The sequence below is a fragment of the Nicotiana attenuata genome, unplaced genomic scaffold (assembly GCF_001879085.1).
Source record: "Nicotiana attenuata strain UT unplaced genomic scaffold, NIATTr2, whole genome shotgun sequence".
NCBI classification, from domain to species: domain Eukaryota; kingdom Viridiplantae; phylum Streptophyta; class Magnoliopsida; order Solanales; family Solanaceae; genus Nicotiana; species Nicotiana attenuata.
In genome coordinates, this window is record NW_017670405.1 from 641253 (window position 1) to 648052 (window position 6800).

Genomic DNA, 6800 nt, shown 5'->3' on the forward strand with positions numbered 1-6800 from the left:
TATATGTGTTTTAACAACATACCCTCTTCGAAACATCTTGCACAAACCTGAATTATCGGGCAGATTGGCTAAATGAGCCATCGAGCTCGGAGGGTATGATATCGAGTACCAACCCCGGACGGCTATCAAGTCCTAAATTTTGGCGGACTTCGTGGCCGACTTTACATCTGCCCTCGTGCCCGAGGTAGAAAAAGAACTCTTGCTAAAAGCTGGCACGTCATCAGGGGTATGGACCCTATTTATCGATGGTGCCTCAAACGTGAAAAGGGTCTGGGCTCGGCATCATTTTGAAACCGCATGCGGGCGGCATGATTAAGCAATATATAAAAACTTCGAAATTAACTAACAACGAGGCGGAGTATGAGGCTATGATTGCAGGTCTCTAGCTAGCCAAGAGCCTAGAAGCAGAAGTTATCGAAGCAAAATGCAACTCCCTTCTGGTAGTCAACCAAGTAAATGGGAGCTTCGAGGTTCAAAAAGACAGGATGTAAAGATACTTAGAAAAATTTCAAGTCACATTGCATCACTTCAAAGAATGAACTCTGGTCCACATTCCTCGAGATCAGAACAGCGAGGCCGATGCACTCGCGAACCTGGGGTCGTCCGTCGAAGAAAATGACATACTCCTGGGGGCCGTTGTTTAGTTATCCAAGTCGGTGATTGAAGAAGGCCACGCCGAGATCAACTCAACAAGTCTAACATGGGATTGGAGGAATAAATACACGGACTATTTGATAAACGGGAAGCTGCCCACAGACCCAAAATAATCGAGGGCCTTTCGAGCCAAAGTAGTCCGGTTTTCACTCGACGAGAATGAAACATTATATAGAAGGACCTTCGTTGCTCTGGCAGTACGCTTGGACCAAGGGACACCGATTATGTACTTTGAGAAATCCACGAGGGCACTTGTGAAAATCATTCTGGTCCCGATTCTCTGGTTCGAAAGGTGATCAGAGCAGGCTACCATTGCGACAGCATGGAGAAGGACACCAAGGAATTCGTTCGAAGGTGTGACAAATGCCAAAGGTTTGCGCCAATGATTCACCAACCCGGTGAACAACGACATTCAGTCTTATCACCATGGCGGTTCATGAAATGGGGAATGGACATCGTTGGCCCCCTACCAATGGCGCCAGGTAAAGCCAGATTTATTCTGTTTATGACTGACTATTTCTCAAAATGGGTGGAAGCACAGGCCTTCGAGAAGATAAGAGAAAAAGAAGTTATTGACTTCATCTTGGATCACATCATATGCCGATTCGGGATTCCTTCCGAGATTACGTGTGATAATGGGAAGCAGTTCATAGGCAGCAAGGTGAAGAAGTTCCTCGAAGACCATAAGATCAAGAGAATCCTGTCGACGCCCTATCACCAATGTGCAAATGGACAAGCTGAATCCACAAACAAGACCATCATCCAAAACTTGAAAAAGAGGTTAGAAAATGCGAAGGGAAAATGGAGAGAGGTATTGCCCGAAGTACTATGGGCATACCGAACAACTTCGAAGTCAAGCACAAGAGAGACACCGTTCTCTTTGGTATACGGGTCCGAGGCTCTGATATCAGGCGAGGTCGGAGAGCCAAGGGCCAGATTTTGGCATGCCATTGAGGACTCGAACAATGAGGCCATGATTATAGCCCTCGAGCTACTAGATGAAAAGCGAAAGGCTGCCTAGTCCGAATGGCCGCCCAAAAATAGAGGATCGAGAGATACTATAACAGGAGAACAAACCTCCGATACTTCGGAGTCGGTAACTTAGTCCTAAGGAAAGTCACCCTCAATAGTCAAAACCCAAATGAAGGGAAGCTAGGCCCAAGCTGGGAAGGACCGTACCGCGTCCTCGGAGTGGTAGGCAAAAGGTCCTACAAACTTGGCACCATTGAAGGCAAGCAACTTCCAAGCAATTGGAACATATTAATGCTCGAACGCTATTATTGCTAAGGTATATCCCTCTCTCTCTTCGATTTGTGTCTCACTTTAATCTCTTACAAATGTTCGATGGAAGACGGCGAAGCACCCTTAGACTCAAAGACCTTGGGTTTCAAAGCATGTGTTGCGCTCTTTTCCCTTAGACCGGATTTTATCCCGAACGGGTTTTACTGGCAAGGCTTTTAACAAGGAAACATCCATATGCTACCTAAGGAGAACTCATCAAGTATTCAAGGCTTCTCTTCAATCAACCTCGAATCCTGGGGGGCATCACCCCAAGAGGTCACCCCTTGTAAGAAACTGAGCTACGCCTAGGAGGACCTCGATAAGAGAATGTTGTATTGGGCCAAACGGTCAAATGAACCGTGTCCATGAAGAATGAACGAGCCTCCAAAGGCAAAAATCATGTACGCACATATTAAGTGATTGAGGAAGCCCCTTTTGCTTATCAAAACACTTTTTGCCTCAAGGAAGTTCACTACTCTCTCGTAAGACAGCTGAAAGGCCAGAAACTCTCGAACACTCGGGGACTGTCATCAACAGTTAGTTCATCGGCCCATCAAAAACTCGAATTCGTAAGACCTCGATCAGGCAACTTCGAGCTCATAAGCCCTCAGAGAGGCAACATCAAATCTGTAAGACCTCAACAAGGCATGACCGAGCTTATAAGACCTCAACAAGGCATACTCAAATTTATAAGACCATAAAAGGCATAACCTCGATATTACGGCCAAGGCTATATATCGAACTTATAAGACCCTTAAAAAGGCATACCCTCGATATAGACGCCATGGTCACCACACACGGGGACTAAAAGCTGGCCAAACATAAAGACTACGGTCGAACTAAAAGACTACGGCCGAATTAACGCGGCTCGGAGACGTCCGACTACCGTAATAAAACTAAAGGCCTCCAAATACTTCGAAAATACTTCGAAAGAACCGGTCAATCAAGCTACTCTCGGCATAAGCAAAGGAGCTTCGATAATATCAGCTCCGAACAATAAAAAGGCTTCGAAAACAATCAACCTTCGATGAAAAGGTTTCGAACACTCAACCTTTATGCGAGCCTCCCGAGGTACTCAACTATCGTCACATATAGACTCATAATCGAGGTTCCCTTTTGAGCCGTCGAAGAGTCGGACGAGCATAAAACATGCCAAGCCATAATCAAAAGTCTTTAGCCAAAATGAAGGAAAACTATAGCCATACTAGAGGTCGCATCGACCCAATTAGAGCCTAAGGGCCAATGCGTAAGAGCCTAAGGGACAGCCTAAAGAGCCTAAAAGCCAATGCATAAGAGCCTAAGGGCTAGCCTAAAGAGCCTAAGGGCCAATGCGTAAGAGCCTAAGGGCCAGCCTAAAGAGCCTAAGGGCCAATATGTTGAAAACCTAAGAGTCAATGAGCCCGAGTCAAAACTTGACTCGAGTATTGGACACCGCACGGTCAACTATTATCAATCACTCATCGAGCATGAAAATCTGAGGGGTTTGCATCATAAACTGGTTATCGACAAGCATCAAAACTTATTTCAAAAAGGCAAAGAGAAAACAAGAAATGACGAAAAGGGGAAATTCATATGTATATGGTAAAGTTTCACGAAGACGTATTTACAAGGCTCACGCCTGGAGCCCTTACACAAAAAAGGAACAAATAAAAACCTAATCTACCATCGGGGTTACTTGACTAGACGAATCTCCCTCAGAAGTTGTGCCTTCAACGGCTTGGTCTTCGACCCCAAGAACATTGACGGCCTTCTCCCCCTCGGGGAATTCACCTTCGTCTTCATCATCCTCCGAACCGCTGTCTAATCACTGGCTGAACCATCATCAGAAGAAAGCAGAATTGCCGATTCTTCCTCTAGGGCCTTCACCTTCTCGATCTCGGCGGACAAATAAATGCCCCCTGCATATACATCCTCGAGAGCCTGTCTCCAAGATCTTAATCGGGCATGTTCCATGGCTCGGGACAGTTTAAGCTCGGCCTCTTCGGGTACTTTCCTGGCTGGAGCATTTGCAGCAGCCACATCTTGTCGGTATGAAGATTTGAGCGCAACAGATAGCTCAGCAACTGATTCAGCATGGAGATCTTTGTACTTGCGGCTTTCTCCCTCGCCCCTTGAAGTTGGTCCTCAATCGAGGCTAGCTTCTCTTAAAGAGTTTTTTTATCGGAAGACGCCTCATCCACGCGCTGCGTCAGCCCAAGGATTTTGGTATCTCTGACTTTGAGCTCCTCTCGCATCAGATCATATTTTTGCTTGAGCTGAAATAGTCAAATTAAGGCATCAAAATCTCAGTTGACTGAAGCACAAAAATAAGCCCATGAAGGTCATATTACCTACTCATCAAGATCGGCCCGCTTTCGAGATATCCACTCCAAATGAACCTGAAGGTCACCTAGCTCTCCCTCCTTTTGGGCATGAAGAACCTTAAGTTCGTCCAGTTCAGAAACAAGTTTCCTAAATGTGTCCTTACAGCGAGCCAACTCAGCTTGTGACTTGGAAAAAGCTTGATTGGAGAGCTTCACGGCCTGAAAACACAGGAGAAAGGAGTCGGAAAAGCAAGAATCGAAATTCAAAATACAACGGTTAAGTCAAGATAACCTGTTGTCGAAGCTTCTCGGCTTCTTCAAAGATCAATGAGGCGTCGGGGCCTTCCTCAGCCACTTATATCATGATGATGATGTCAGGACCCAGGCATCAGGAACCGATTTTGTTAGAAAGTACTAAGGACAATCTGCGAGTCGGGTTTGAATAGACGTTCACTCAACTATTTAGCCCAAGGGCTACCCGAATTCGAGCAGATTCTCACTCGGGGACTATTTATAAAGCCTCAGGGCTATCTTTATCTCGAGTTCGAGCGAACACTCACTCGATTATTTAGCCCGAGGGCTACCCGAGTTCGAGCAGGTCCTCACTCTGGGGCTATTTATAAAGCCTCAGGGCTATCTTTCTCTTGAGTTCGAGCGAATGCTCACTCGGTTATTTAGCCCAAGGGCTACCCGAGTTCGAGTAGGTTCTCACTCGGGGACTATTTATAAAGCCTCAGAACTATCTTTCTCTTGAGTTCGAGCGAACACTCTCTCAATTATTTTAATCCCAAGGGCTACCGGAGTTCGAGCCAGCTCTCACTCAGGGACTATTAACAAAGCCTCAGGGCTATCTTCATCTCAAGTTCGAGCGAACACTCTCTCAATTATTTTAAGCCCAAGGGCTACCCGAGTTCGGGCCAGTTCTCACTCGGGGACTATGTATGAAGCCTTAGGCTATCTTTATTTTCAAGTTCAAACAAATTGTCACTCAAATCGGGGCTACCCGAGTTCGAGCAGGCTCTCACTTAAGGACTATTTGCAAAGGCCTTAGGGCTATCTTTATTTTTATGTGATCGAGCGAACGTTCATCCAACTGCTGAATCCAAAGGTTACTTGAAGTTTGAGAGAATTCTTGCTCGAGGGCCACCAACAAAGCCCAAAAGGGCTAGTTGTCTTTTGAGAATCAAGACATAGCTCTCACTCAACTCGGACTCAGAAATCCTGGTGACCTAAGTTCACATCAAATCAATTCGAGCTTAGTCCGAGGAATAGCAAAGGACTTTAAAAAGCGTCATATTGGTCAAATAAAAACCTAAGGTTATCATTATATTCCGGGACCGGCGCTCGGACCAATCGTTAGAGTCTTACACTTGGATTTTTCACAAATGAAAGAAGAATGGAGTTCAACACAAAACAGAGGCATTGAAGAGTTGAAGAATTCAAATCGTTCCTTGTTATTTCATTCCAAGGAACGTGGGACTATCTGTATACGGTCAAAATCAAGGAAGGCCGATTTCGAGACTTCTATGGAATTTTGAGCCCAGCCTCGATAGGCTTGGAGCACGGTCAGGGGTCGTCCTCGTAGCATTCGCCTAGAGGGGGTATAAAGAAGACTCATCATAGCATACCTCGAGGCAGCATGAAAATCGACGATCATCATAGAAAGGCGGAGAGATTCCCAAGGGCACGTGATCAGAACTGACATGGCCTCCAAGAATGGGACAAATCAGTACTGAGCTATTATACAGCTGTACTAATAGTCTTTTCCCATAACTATTAGACATATACTATGTTGGGATCCCCCCTCCTATATAAAGGGGACCCCTGTCATCTTGTAAAAGAATTCGGATTATTACACGACATATTAGATACAATACAACATTCTCTGTTCTTTGCTTAAACAATTGTTCTACACATTTATTGCTTATTCTTTCATTGTTCATTTATTGTTCTTCATTCATTGCTCATTATTAACCGCAAAAGGCCATCTTTGAGGCCTTCATTATCATTGATTCTCTACCACTCGTTCATTGCTATTATCCATCTAGACTTCGAGGCCCTGCTCCAGGCAACTCGAAGCCCAGCCTTGTGACCCTATTGGTTTGCATTTCTTATTTTCTTTACTTGCATTTAACATCTATTGCCCTACTAGTAGTATTAAAATAAATCACGTATTTTTAGAACCTCAATGTCAAATATAATTATAGTTACCATTTTCAAGGTAAACAAAAAACTAGTTGAAAGCCTCCTCCAAGCGTGGTGTGTGTTCCCCCACGTGAATTCTCCTTCAAAGTATGTTAGATCTCATCCAAATTAGGTTTAGGACCCCTTTTATACGAGTTGGGACCGTATAGGACTGAAATAACCTTGCCCCAGGCGAAATAGGAAAACTCCCGCAACACAGCGTCCAAGGGAGCGCTAGGCGATGGCCCTGGTGCTGAAAACAGTGAGCTTTTACGTGCAATGCCTTAGCTGCGTTAGTTTTGAGTTCTTTCTTTCTCTTTTGTTTTTGTTGTCTCCCCTGGGGGACAAAACCCAAAGGGTGTCCCCCCCCCCCCCCCC